Source organism: Sapajus apella, unplaced genomic scaffold, assembly GCF_009761245.1.
Source record: "Sapajus apella isolate SASKATOON/1434 unplaced genomic scaffold, GSC_monkey_1.0 scaffold46, whole genome shotgun sequence".
Taxonomy (NCBI): Eukaryota; Metazoa; Chordata; class Mammalia; order Primates; family Cebidae; genus Sapajus; species Sapajus apella.
The window spans coordinates 7,977,485-7,992,676 of NW_022436986.1; the positions used below are offsets into that span (position 1 = coordinate 7,977,485).

Genomic DNA, 15,192 nt, shown 5'->3' on the forward strand with positions numbered 1-15,192 from the left:
GCAGGAGAGAGAATGAGTGCCAAGTGAAGGGAGAAGCTCCTTATAAAACCATCAGATCTTATGAGAACTCACTCACTATCACGAGAACAGCCCCATGATTCAATTATCTTCACCTGGTCCCTCCCACAACACATGGGAATTATGGGAACTACAATTAAAGATGAGATTTGGGTGGGGACACAGCCAAACCTTGTCACTGAGAGAAAAGAGTGTGCAGTCCTGCAGAGACTGTCTGTCACTAAGGAGAATAAATATATATCACATGAAACATTACTATTCAATGGAAGTTCTAGAGAAGCATTAATGTGTAATCTAAAGCATGGACTATTTAAAAAAATGAGAATGAACTGCAATTGGGCCATATTACTGCAGTCAGCAGTATTTTAGAGATGATGCATCTCCACAATAATTATAGTCAAGTCTTTGCACATTTTTGTTTTGCTTGATATTAACATATTTTATATAATTAGTTCTGATGTGATTCCCTGGGGACAGAAATCTATGGATGGGCTTCATGGAGTTTATAAACCTCCTGAAATAGTAGGCAATAATTTTTGTAAATGTGTTTGTAATTTTCATCTAGGAGGGAGATAATGCAGAGTCTTTTTTTAATAATTAGGTATTTAAGTTGCTTATCCTGAAAATGATTAAGAACTCACTGAATATGGTGACAATAACATATATTTGAAAATGAATTAGTTTTGACACCCCGTAAAGGTCTAACAATATGGTGATAGTTAAATAAATTATATGGCATATTCTTATAGAGTGTAATGCAACGTGTAAATCATGTTCATAAAGTATGCTTCATAAAACAAGGCAAATGCTCATATGACAGGTGGAAAAAAGCTTTTATATGGTCTAATCAAAATTAAGTACATATACATTTATTTAAATGCCATGATTTCCCATATATATTATACACACACACACAAATACACACACCTTGGAGGAAAACCCACTGGAGTTGAATTTACAAGTGTATTTTTTATTTACAGATTATCTGTGGAAACACTTACCATGTTTGTAAGTAGAAAAAATTGTTATTTTAAAATTAGCTAAATCATTCATTCATGTATTCAACATTTATTGAAGGCCTACTCTGTACAGCTCTCAAAGTTACTAGGGCTCAAAGACAAATCCCTGCAATCACTGCCATATAGGAACTCTCACAGCCTGGTTGTTCATTGTATTTCTTTGGTATCCCACTGTTAAGCAGGTAACGTAACTTACTCTGAGTTTAATGTAATTGTTCCACGCACTGAACAAATTCTAATGCTTTATGCCAGCATAACCTTAATGCCACATCAACAATAATAACAATATTTAACATTTATTAAACACTTATGTGCCAAACATGGAACTTGGAGCTTTACATGCATCATCATGCTGAATCCTCATAGTAGCTTCACGAGGAGGGCACTGTTGTTACTTCCTATTAGGGATGAGTAAACTGAAGCTCAGAAAAGTGAAGTAACGGGCATAAGATCATGCAGTTATAAGTAGGAACTGGCCTGGAACCCATGTCTATCTTGTTTCAAAGCATATGCTATTATCTACCATATCATCTTGCATTCTAGCTCATGACAACCGAAGTGACGATGTTTATTAGGAGGACCTCAGCAAGCTTTTAAAGATATTATCCTTATACCTTGAACCCCCTGGGCTCTTCTCATAGTAGCAAATTGCAGTCCTATGGCTTAAGCAAGGCAAATTTATCAGCATTGTCTGTCCACCGCCTATTAACTTTTCAAGACCTAGGTCAAAATTTTCTATGTAAAGTCATTGGTTTTGCCTAACTTCACCCTCCTACTCAGAACAAAAACAATTTAAAAATTAACTACTTATTTATCTGTGCTGATATGGTAGCTTGGGCATTCAAAATATGTAGGCAAATATTTATTTAAGCGATCTTTGGCCTTTCCATGCATTATCTCCTTTGTTCCTACCAAGAAATGTGAGGTAGATAACGTCTATCTTTTTACATAAAGAAACTGAAGACCAGAAAGTTTGCCATTTGTCCAAAGTCACAGAACTAGTAATTGTACCTGGGATTTGAATTCAGCCTGATCAAAGGCATTCAGCTTTTGACAACTGTGGAACACTGTTTCTGATACTAGGACATACCGACTCCTTCAGTCTGGTCATTACAAAATTTGCTACTTATATGCCAGGCAGTGAGCTAAAGGCTTTACAAAATTTTACAATAATCTTACAAGATAGATGTTATTTTCTTAATTTGCTGATTAAAACACTGAGGTTTGGACAGTTAAAGTAACACCAACTTCTCATGACTAGAAATTAACAAGCTTCAGCTGTTTTCCCTAATTGTAGACTAAGTTTCATTTGTTTGTGTAATACAAGTTACTTATCATGACCCTTGGCACTTGGCCGGTAGTCTGTATCAGTCTGTCAAGTTAATTCATTTTATCTAGTCTCTTTTTCTATCCTGCTTTATTCATTTAATTTATATGCATTCTTCTGCTCTCCGTTCAGTAATTACTTCCCTAACTTATTGTATAGGCCAGATTCTTTTTTTGTAAGCCCTTATAGTACATATACCTATCTTTTGTGGAACCTATCACAGTTGCAGTTTTAAATTTAGTTGTGTAGTCATGTGATTAGTGTCTAGACTCTCAGTTTCTTCACTGGAAGCTCCATGTAAACAAGAATAATATTAATGTATCCTTGTATTTCTAATGCCTTTCATTGTGCAGTTGCTCAAGAAAATGCTTGGTGAGTAATTGATAACTGTTCTTTGAACCTAGAGGAAGGTGAGAGTTTTGTCATCTCACTTAGCACAAACTATGCTAACAGTATAGCTTATAACTCAAGCTTTCTAAATAAACCCTCTCTTTAAGGTGAAAGCTTGTAGAATCATTAATTAAAATACCTTTCTATCAAGAAACAGAATTTCTTCCAGAAGTAGATTTCTTCACATTATGTTATGAGAATACTTTTATGGCCTATGACCTGTTGTAGTGAAACCCTGCTCTTCTGGGTCTTTTTTCTCTTCAGAATGCACCAGAACATTATTCCTTCCCAAAGCGTGGAAGGAGTCAGGGAGCCCGCAGACCTAGGCTCAGAATTCCAGTGGAGGACTAGCTCTTTGAGTTTCTCCTTTCCGTGACTTTCTGTTGTGTTTGCTCATCAGCTTCTCATCGACTCTGTGAAGGCAAAGGTTCTCAGGTTCTGAGAATGTCAAGTTCTTTCTGGGGTTAGCAAATAACCAGACTTCAGAAGAGAAAGCATTTTATTAGCCTGACAGGGACCTCACTCCCACGTGGATTTGTTTTGCAAACACTGCTGCTGCTCTTGTTCGAGTCACTGTCATTTCTGCCATTCACATATTCCCTTTCCTCCTTTCTAATCCACTCAGAGAAACTTTAGAATTCAAATATGATCATGTCCCTCACTTGCTTGGTACCCATTAGTGGCTCCCCATGGCCCTGGGGATGAAGTCCAAACTCCTCACTTGGCCTCTAGGGTTCCGCATGTTTGACTCCTGCCTTCCTTTTCCTAGGCTTGTCGTCCTGCTCGCCTCGTGGCCTTCCAAGCGTTGCCAGTTCTCTCATTTCCAAAACATACATTTTGCTCGATCAGAGCTCTTGCATATAAGTCTTCAATCTTCCTGGGGCACTCTTTTTCCTCATCCCTACTCTTTTTTTTAATTGTACTTTAGGTTCTGGGGTACATGTGCCGATCATACAGGATTGTTGCATAGGTACATACATGGCAAGGTAGTTTGCTGCCTCATCCCCCTGTCAACTATATCTGGCATTTCTCCCCCTGTTCTCTCTCCCCAACCTCCCCGACCCCCACTGTCCCTTCCCTAGCTCCCCACGCCCCTACCTTAACAGACTCCAGTGTGTGATGATCCCCTCTCTGTGTCCATGGCAGCAATTAATAGCCTACCAACCAAAAAAAGTCCAGGTCCAGACTGGTTCACAATCAAATTCTACCAGATGTACAAAGAAGAGCTGGTTCCTCTCCTTCTGAAACTATTCCAAACAATACAAAATGAGGGAATCCTTCCCAAATCATTTTATGAGACCTCATCCCTACTTCTTTGTCTAGCTAACTCTTAAATGTCACCTCCTCAGGAAAGCCTTCACTGACCCCTAGACCTGTAACAACCTCCCATTATACCTGCAGTTGCACATAGCACTGACAACACTTGGAATTATTTTTGCAATTTGCCTTCCCTGCTAGATTATAAATTTCCATGAGGGTGGTACCCATGGCGATTTCATTCATGTTAAGTCTTCAACAAATGTTAGCTGCTCTTATTATTATCATTGTTATACAACAAACACAGCGCTGAGCATGTTGTAGATGCTTGATAAATACTGTTATGATAAGTGAATTATTATTATTAAGATAATTAATGAAATTCTCTTAGGTTAGATACATTACAAATTTGATGCTTTTTTATCACACCTTCTGCTGTCGTTTTTTTCCCCTTCAAATTATTTTTTTCCTTTGTTACTTTAATTCTTTCAAAATGATATATTCTTCTTTCTTTCTGTGTGTGAGATTCTAATGAAAAATAACCATGGGCTACTCAGCAGTCACAGAATAATAGAATCAGAAAAGGGATTTAAGAGCTATTGATGCAACCCATCAATAGCTCTTAAATGGGCCAGCATAGTCCACCTTGTGTATAATTCAGACAGCCAGGGATGTCAGAAAGCCTGCATCAAGGAAAAAGGATAAAAGTGTACAAAGAGCTTAAGCATTTGAGCTGCATTACAACCATCACCAAGAAGTCCCAGTGAGAGAAGCATTTATTTAAAGTTTCAGCTAAATGCCTCACCAGCCCTTCCAATTCTGTTTATATTTGCATCAAACTCTTTAGGCCTTGGGGAAATATCTAAGGTTAAACTATCTATTTGTATGTGAATTGTTCAGTATTAATAGAATACTGAACTCTACACAGAGTACCTACATGGAGAATAATCAAACAGACATTCCCCAGAAAGCAGAGAAATGGCTCAAAACAAAATGAGGCAAACTTGGGAAATAAACAAGTTGCTATGTCCAAGGTAGATGTAATGCTGCAGATTAAAAAATAATCCCAATGCTGAGTATACTTCACTTAAGGGCTACATCTGTACCTATCTGAGATTAGTACTTAATTTATCAGTGAAATGTAGTCACTGGACCTGGTATTATGCTATTTGGAGTTGGGTGGAAAGGACTATTCCTAACTTGCCAAATGGCATAGGCTATGGTGTGTGTTGAATTCACAGCTCTTTCCCACAGCATTACTTTATCCACTTAAAACCTGTGGATGCCACAGTATCAGGTGCTCTCAAGGATGGAAGGGGCTTTGTAAGTCTAATCATCCGCTAATGTCTGAGTCATCAGTGGATGATTAGCAAGGATCCCCAACCCCCGGGCCATGCATGGGTAATGGTCCATGGTCTGTTAGGAACCAGGCGACACAGCAGGAGGTGAGCAGTGGGCAAGTGCGCATTATGGCCTGAGCTCTGCCTCCTATCAGATCAGCACTGGCATTAGATTCTCATAGGAGCATGAACCCTATTGTGAATTGCACATGTGAGGGATCTAGGCTGCACATTCTTTACGAGAATCTAGTAATAAATGTAATATACTTGAATCATCTCAAAACCATCACCACCCACCCCTGCCAACCCATCCATGAAAAATTTGCCTTCGGTAAAACTGGTCCCTGGTGCTAAAAAGGTTGGGGACTGCTGCTTTATAGCAAGGCTAAATGTACTGCTTGTGGTTTCTTGCAAGTGTAGATTCTGATTCAGTAGGTCTAGCTGGGAGCTCAAGATTTTGCATCAACAAGCTGCTAATTTATGCAAATGTCATGGTTTATAGACCAGGCTTTGAGTAGCAAGATTTTATTTATAATACCCCAATGAACTGCCTCTTACGTCTTTGCTTATCTCCAGTGACAAGAAAATGACTCCTCTTGAGGCATCTCTTCTATAAGTGAAGGGTGACTTTTGTCTCCACACAACCAATTGATTCCATCTGAATATGTAATGATAATAAAATAATAGCTAATGTTTTAGAATATTTATTATATGCTAATACATTTACATCTAATGAGATTGCTACTTTTATTATTCATTATTACATACAAGGAGCTGTGATTCAGGGAGATTAAACACCTTGTCTAAGAAGACCAGAAAGTGATAAAGTTGGATTTAAAACCAACTCAGACTTGAAGTACTTAACATGCCCTTATCTAGCACTACATTCTGCATGTATAGACTTGTATTATTGTCCAAGTCTTGTGAAAATCCAACTAATATATCCCTATTTTGTGCTGCAACTTCAAAATCATTTTGGTTATTATAGATGTGATTCTGTAATTTACAGTGCAAACTAGGACAGTTCTCTAAAAGGTGACACTATTGATGATCACACGAGGACAAAAGACACGCCAGGACTGCCCCAGAAAGCAAGAATGTATGTTTACCCTAGTTATTATTCATGCTCTGAATATTAGAATACAGAAAAATGATGTTGAAAATAATGTTGCTCATGTCCACTCTGTATTTTTTCTAATGTGAATTACTGAGTACATTTTATGGTGCAATTCTTTTTCATGTTATTCCTATTTTCTTCCACAGCAGCTGCTTCCTCCATTTAAATTTAAGCAGTTTGCTGCCTCTCCCTTCATTTTCAGTCTAAAGCCCTCTATGTTAGATCAGCTAATCTCTAGTCAACAGTATTCTTTGACATCATGTTTGATTTATATGAGCCTTAGCCCAGGTTCTTCTGACAACTTGAGTCATTGCATAAAGTCTCTTGTAGGGACTAGGGGTCAGCAAATCACAGTCCACGGGCCAAATCTAACCTGCTACCAGTTTTTGTCAATCAAGTTTTATGGGAACACAGCCATGCCATTCATTCATGTATTATCTATGGCTGTTTTTGCACTACAGCAGTAGAGAGAAGTAGACAAGAAAATCGAAAAAGCCGAAGATCTTTACCACCTGGCCCACACAGGAAATACTTGCTGTCCCCTATTTCAAAATTTTCTGCCTGTTCTAAAATCCTAATGGTCACTTATAAAGAGCCATCTTTGCAGGTCAATAAACAGAGGTATGTTTAAGAAATCTCAGCAGGCTTCCTGGCACTGTCCAGATGTAGGCTGTCGTGTGATGCCACACTTTATTTCTAGCTGCACTGGAGTATCAGTCTCCCTGCAGGAGGTCTTGACTACTAAAGCTCTTTGCTTCTTTTTAGGACTAGTAATAGGAAGGCCTTGGTTGCAAAATTTCAAATTGAAGCAACAGTATGACATTTGGACCTATTTTAGATCCTATCCCAGGGACAGATACTTTTGGAGCAGACCCTGTAAGCTTAAGGTTATAAAAATTGGCCAGTGGCCCACCTACTCACTTTATTTATTTTTTAATTTTTTTTCATGATGGGGTCTCACTCTGTTGCCTAGGCTGGAATGCAGTGGCACCATCTTGGTTCACTGCAACCTCCTTCTCCTGGGTTCAAGTGATTCTCGTGCCTCAGCCTCCCAAGTAGCTGGGATTATAGGCATGCATCATCATGCCCAGCTATTTTTGTGTGTATATTTTTAGAAGAGAAAAGGTTTCACCATGTTGCCCAGGCTGGTCTCAAACTCCTGACCTCAAATGATCTGCCTGCTCCAGCCTCTCAAAGTGCTAGGATTAAAAGCGTGAGCCACCTCTCTCACTTTAGCTGAGTTTTGCTCATTCCAACTGCTTCTTTGCCACTTTCCTCCATTCCACATCCCTTTTATCCAGACTTTGTGTATCTGCTATCTCATTAAAGTGGAGATATTTATTATTTCTGTATTATGTCTTCTATTATTTTAATAATAATAGCTAACATTTATTGTGTGCCTCCGTCATTCCAGGCACTGTGCCAGGATCTTAAATTCATCACTTTGTTGAATCCTCACGGCATCCTTTCGTGGTGCATACAGTCATTTTCCCCATTTTAAAGATGGAAGAACTGAAGCTTGGAGCAATTAAATAACTCGCTCAAGGCCACACAACCAGAATGTGGCAGATCAAGGACACGAATCCAGAAACCTGAGAACTTGCACTATTAATCTCTAGTTTACTTACCTCTAGTATGTGTTATTATCTCAAGTGTATTATTTTTAATTTTTCTCTAATATATAACTGCCTCTAGGAAAGATTTCTCTTCTTTGAGAAGCTGTAGATAAGACAGGCATTACTCAAACCTAATGATAGTTTAATCCAAAAAGCTAGTGCCAGTTTATAGAAATAAAACAAACAGCCCCATAACCTTTGGGTTTATAAACAATATGCTTGTCACAGTTATAGCAACAGCAGCGACAACGGCACCATTTGAACAGTGCTGTTTCTAAAATGCATCCATGCATATTATTCCATTCACAAGCCACAAACAGTCTTATGGCTTCTGTGTCCTATTCATTCATAAAAGGTAAAAAAACAAGCTAAATACGTCAGCTGAATTTTCTAAAACAAGACGTTCCTCGTGTGCCCTGTGGGGTTCAAACGTTTGTATTTAACTTCTAGCAAGCTTAGTGGTGGCTGCAGGGGACTGAAACCTGCTCTTTCTTCCCTCACACACATTTCTGCTTCCACACTGGACATCTTAACATTTCTTTTACCCTCTCGGTTTGCGGGTGGGAGCTAGGGAATAAACTAGAAGAGAGATGCCAAAGTTGGGAGGCTGTACAAATATGGAGAACAGGCTAGAGAAAAAATGAGAAACAAGAGGAGATGTTAGAAATCTTTTAGTCCATTCTTTTATTTTTATAGATAAAAATACAGGTAGTTTCCATTGATTAAATACTTCCCATATTTCAAGCATTTTGCTAGCACCTTAACGTGAATCATATGATTTAAACCTCTAACAATAATAAATAAGCAATATTTATTGCAATCTCCAACTTTCACATGAGAAACTAAGGCATGAGTTTAACTAATGTGGTCAAGATAACTCAGGAAATAGGCATAAAGGAGAGTTCTGAACTTAACCTAATTTCAGAGCCTTTGTATCTAAACATTATACTGTGTTCCTTCCTGATGGAGGCAAGAAGACGATTTAGGCCCATAGTAAGTGTGAAGAAGGGACTTGCTCCAGGTCACAAAAAATAATGTAAAAGTGAGCTTGAAAAATCCTAACTCAGGGCTAAATACAATCTGTCACCTCCCCACATGAATATGGCTAATAAAAATTATTCTTCCTTATTTCTCTCTGGTATCCTATGCTCAACTTTACCCATCCACTATTCATAAGATTTTAAGTTTCTGGTCATTATTTTCTTTTCTAAGGAATAATTTTCTGAATTATATTTGCTCAGCAATAGTATGAAATAGCACTGCAGCACTCATTTTCCGAGCCTCTGGATATACCTTGGTATTTTTCTGTCTCATTTCTTATAATAAAAGAGTAAGGCCTATTGTCATGGTCTCCAAGTGAAGTATCTATCTACTTGTAGATACCATGGAGACCAAGCCAACGAATTATAGAATTCCAACAAAGAAATCATTGCTATTCTGCTGTAAATGTTCGATCTCTTTGTTTCTTGTCTTTTTCTTTCTTTTATGCATGTCATTTTATTTTGTCTCTTCTATGAACCTGGCCTCCATGTCTTCTTACTTTATTCATCTGGAGCAGTCTATCCTTTTCAGTTCACTGAGCCTCTTCCAATTGTCTTATTGAAAATCCCCTTCAAATCCTATTTTGTGTTGAGTAATCTGTGGAGTTAAGTCCGTTTCTTCCTTATGTGTAAGATAAATTATTTCACTACTTGTGCTGCCAACACTGTTGGTGTTTCCACACAAAGCATGGAATAGTAATAGCCACAATGGTGACAATGATCATGATGGAGCTCATCATGTGCGAAGCACTACTGAATGGTTTATATCTATGAGCTCTTAAAATCCTTAGAGTAGCTAACCAGCTTCTGTAAGTCTATGGAAACCGTAAATGACAAAGCTGGGCAGAGCTGGCTCTATCAAATATGATCTGGATTACTACAGTACACGGTAAACAAGTTTTTGGCATTACTAGCTATCCCCTTAACTGCCTGGAGTTAGACTCAGTTCCCTTATCTGCAAAATGGCTAATTGAATGAGTTTAGCCATTGTACATGTAGCGAACAGCCCATTGTGCGAGTTTAGCCCATAACAATCTGTTAATACTAGTAGCTATCATTGATTGTGCTGGTTTATGTGCTTGGCCCTCACATTCGTCATCTCATTTCAGCCTTCCTATGCCCTATGAGGTAGGCTGTGTTAATAACGCCAGTTCATGCATGGGTGAAATGATGCTTAGAGACATGAGGTAATTTCTCTAGGCTCTTCAGTCTATTATTGGAGTCGGTTGTTATGCATACTTATGAGCAGATCCTGGAACCCACTACAGTGTAAGATACTGTCTTACATGGGATTTTCAAATGTAATAATGATCATGATATAATTAGCTTAGACCCATTGTTCACCTTAAGATGCGATTTCACTGTAATTGTCAGGATTGGGGCTGAACTAGGTCAGCTGAGTCCAGAACTGATGCTATAGAGCCTCTTACAGAAAAAAAAGGAGGATCCCTTTAAGCCCATGGCATTAGAATAATGCTGGCTTTTATTTATATAATTGACTATACAGCCAAACTTCAAGGTGAAAAATGACGTGTGGACTGTAGAACTCAAACATCTCTCTTGAGTCATTGCCCATCACCAGCAGTGTACTGTACCCTGCAGAGCGAGCAGGCAGTAAGGTCCTTGCTGAACCTAGAGTCAGCAATTCTGGGCTGATGAAATGCAAATGAATAAAAACAGCCATAAATTTACCTCCAGTGATGTAAGCCTTTTGGCACAGCTCCTCAAATTCTCATCACATAGGAACTTTTAAAATGCCAGTTTTTACTTAATTAGATAACTCAGAAGGATTAAATATTAAAGCATGTCCAATTTGGCCTTCATTCAAGTTGGGCTGGGTACAAAAATATCAGTAGAAGGTTTAGTCTAAAGGTAAGCAATTACACAGCATAGACCCCAGGCAACCAGTCTCAAGCCTGCTAAAACTTCAGACAAACAGAAAGATAAACTACTGAATAACAATAAAAATAACAATCCTGCCCTCTTGCTTTATTTTTCTCTTAGGTTAGCTCTTGGGGGTGACTTGGCTGTATCTCATAATTTTGTTTGCCATGGCTAAATAGTCAATTTATTTTTGTTCTGGAATGCTCCGAGAATCAGTGAGTGAGCCATGATTAGGAATAGTGGATGCCTCTCTTCTGCCCTGGCCCCTTCAGGGCAGCATACCTGTAGCTTTCTACCCAGCATTTCCACTTGAGACCATCTCCCAGTTTATGACTGATTTAGTGTTTGCTTATCTTTCTTTTCTGTTCAGCACATTTGCTTCTGCTACATGAATCACAAGAGCAGCACAACTAAAGTAGCATTTTGCTTTGTGAGCCAAGCATCCGAAGGCAGCAGTCAGCTGAGTAAAAAAGGCACTTTCCTTCTTCTTTCCTTGCAAATTTGAGAAAATTTTCATACATCAATAAAAGACGTATACAATGATTTGTAAAGTTTGCAGTTGAGATAAATGAGGATTAGTGAGATTAAGCAATTTGGCCAAGATTAGACAGTGAATTGAGCTATGACATACATACATTTGACATACTGCACTTATATCCTGCCTCTGGAACTTAAACTGAATGTCAGTTCTGTTTCCACTATCTTGTGTAATCCTCACAGCAAACAGACTGTTATGGTTTGGCTGTGTCCCCACCCAAATCTCATCTTGAGTTGTGACTCCCACAATTCCCATATGTTGTGGGAGGGACCAGTGGGAAGTAATGGAATCATGGGGGCAGGTCTTTCTCATGCTGTTCTCATGATAGTGAATGAGTCTCATGGGAACTGATGGTTTTATAAGGAGGAGTTCCCCTGCACAGGCTCTTTCTCTTTACCCGCTGCCATCCATGTAAGACATGACTTGCTCTTCCTTGCCTTCCACCATGAGTGTGAGGCCTCCTCAGCCATGTTGAATTGTAAGTCCATTAAATCTCTTTTCTTTTCCATCTTGGGTATGTCTTTATCAGCAGCATGAAAACAAACTAAACATGAAATATAGAGTTTACAATTCATGTGCAGAAATAGGCTAAGTGAAATCAGAAAGAGCAGACCAGCTTTATGAATTGTCTCTCTGGTGGCTAGATAGTATAAGTAGATTCTTACTAAGTGTTGGATGAATGAATATGTCCAAAGCATAGAAAAATAAAAAATGAAAAGTTGACTTAGAACCTAAAACTTCATTATGTTAATTAGTTTGCACTATTACACTTACATGTATTTCATTGGTTTAAAAAACTAACTGTGAGTGGTAGCTATTTGATAGTTTGATCATCATTATCTGTTACACCAGTATTCACTTAAAAAGTATCTAAAAAATTGATGGTTTGGTAATTGCAACAGAACACAAATAACTAAAGCAATCTTGAGAAAAAAGAGCAAAGCTAGAGACATCATAATACTTGATTTCAAAATATATTTTAAAGCTATAGTAATCAAAACAGTATGGTATTGGCATAAAAACAAACACATTGACCAGTGGAATGGAATAGAGAACCCCAGAATAAATCCATGCATATATGGTCAACTAATCTTCAATGAAGGTCCCAAGAATACACAATAGTGAAAGAATAGTCTCTTTAATAAACAATATTAGAGAAGCTGAATATCCACATGAAAATGAATAATATTGGCCCCTTATCTTGGAGCATACATTAAAACTAACTCAAAATACATTAGAGAGTTAAATGTAAGACCTGAAAAACATAACTATCTTACCAGAAAACACAGAGGAAAAGATTGTTGACATTGGTATTGGCAACAACTTTATGAATTTGACTCTAAAAGCACAGGCAACAAAAGTAAAATTAAACAAATGGGATTCTTTCAAACTAAAGAGTTCCTGCATAGCAGAGTAAATAACAAAATGAAAAGGCAACCTATAAAATGGGATAAAGTATTTGTAAGCCATATTCATCGGAGCCCCCAACCCCTATGCCAACTGGTTCATGACCTGTTAGGAATTGGCCACACAGCAGGAGGTGAGTGGAAGGTGAGCAAGTGAAGCTTCATCTGGATTTACAGCCACCCCTACCCTCTGCATCGCTCACATTTTAGCCTGAGCTCTGCCTCCTGTGAGATCAGCAGCAGCATTAGATTCTCATAGATGCATGAACCCTCTTGTGAACTGCACATGCAAGGGATCTGTCACTGTCTTTTATCACCCCCAGATAGGACCATCTAGTTTCAGGAAAATAAACTCAGTGCTCTCACTGATTCTGCATTATGATTAGAGTTATAATTATATTATTATATATTACAATGTAATAATAATAGAAATAAAGTACACAATAAATGTAATGCTCTTGAATCATCCTGAAGGCATCCTTCCCCACTACCTGTGGAAAAATTGTCTTTCATGAAACTGGTCCCTGTGCCAAAATGTTCATGACCGCTGATATACGTGATAGGGAGTTAATCTCCAAAATATATAAGAAATGTATTCAGCTCAATAGCAAACAAACAAAAACAAATGATACAATTAAAATGGGCTAAGGATCTTGAATAGATGTTTTTTCCAAAGAAGACATACAAATGGCTACAAAGTAGATGAAGACGTGCTCAACATCACTAATCATCAGGGAAATGCAAATCAAAACCACAATGAGTTATCACCTTATGCCTGTTAAGATGACTATTATCAAAAAGTTAAATGAGTGTTTGTAAGTATATGGAGAAAAGGTAACCCTGGTACACTGACAGTGGGATTGCAAAATGATAAAGCCATTATGGGAAACAGCATAGCGTTTCCTCAAAAAACTAAAAGTAGAACTGCTATATGATCCATCAGTTCCACTCCTGGGTATATATCCAAAGGAACTGAAATCAGTAATGTGAAGAAATATCTCCACTTTTATATTTATTGCAGCACTATTCGCAATAGCCAAATCATGGAAGCAACTTAAATGTCTCTCTCTCTCTCACAGACACGGACACACACACACACACACAGGCACATGCCCTTGAATATTATTCAGCTCTAACAAAGAAGAAAATAATGCTGTTTATGACAACATGGATGAATTTAGAGGACACTATGTTAAATGAAATAAGCCAGACACATTAAGACAAATATTATAAAATTCCACTTCTATGTGTAATCTCAAAAAATCAAACTTGTAGAAGCAGAGTAGAATGGTGGTTGCCAGGGACTGGCTGTGAAGAGGATGGTGAGATATTGGTCAAAGGGTACAAGCTTTCAATTATAAGATGAATAAGTCCTAGGAATTGAATGTACACTATGGTGATTGTAGTTAGTAATACTATATTGTATACATAAAATTTGGTAAAAAGTAGATGTTAAATGTTCTTACTATACCAAAACAAAAGTAAACTATATAAGGTTATAGATATATAAATTATTAAAAATCACTTCATAATGTATGCATATATAAAACATGTTTGTCAAGTTAAATGTACATAATTTTCATTTTTTTAAATGAATAAATTAAAATTAATTTTTAAATTTGCTTACTTATTAAACTCCAAATCAACTCTTCCTTTTTTGTTTTTTCTTTTGTTCATTTTCTGATAATTTTCAGATAAGCTAGGTCATTTCCAGATACACTATTTCTTCCCAGAATTATAGAATGTTAGACCTAAAGTGATGTTATATTTTAAAGAAAAATCTTTAGTTTACAGATGAATAAACCAGAATTACCAATGTTACGACTTGTTCAAGACCAAAGACTTGATTATGGAATAGGTGGGACCAGAACTTACTTCCTGGCCTCTTGAAATTACATGAATCAGTCAAATAAAAACAGTGTGAATACATAGATATGTATGCGGTAAAGGTACAATGGAATAAAAACAACTCAATATTTATATCAATGTTTGAACTGTTGAAATGGAAATTATGGAAAACTTAACTAGTTCTACTTCATAAAAATTCTTCAAAATCATGATCAAGTCGGCTTCATCCCTAGGATGAAGGGCTGGTTTAAAATACGCAAATCTATAAACATAATCTGTCACATAAAGAGAACCAAAGGCAAAAACCACATGATCATCTCAACAGATGAAGAGAAGGCCTTTGACAAAATTCAACAGTCCTTTATGCTAAAAACTCTCAATAAATGAGGTGT

The 15,192-nt window shown here is 37.5% G+C and overlaps 1 protein-coding gene across 1 annotated transcript in view; it reads right to left on the reverse strand.

Moving 5' to 3' along the window:
* GRIN3A (glutamate ionotropic receptor NMDA type subunit 3A) overlaps positions 1-15,192 on the reverse strand; it is a 164,952-nt gene that overhangs the window by 49,265 nt on the left and 100,495 nt on the right. The window lies entirely within an intron of this gene.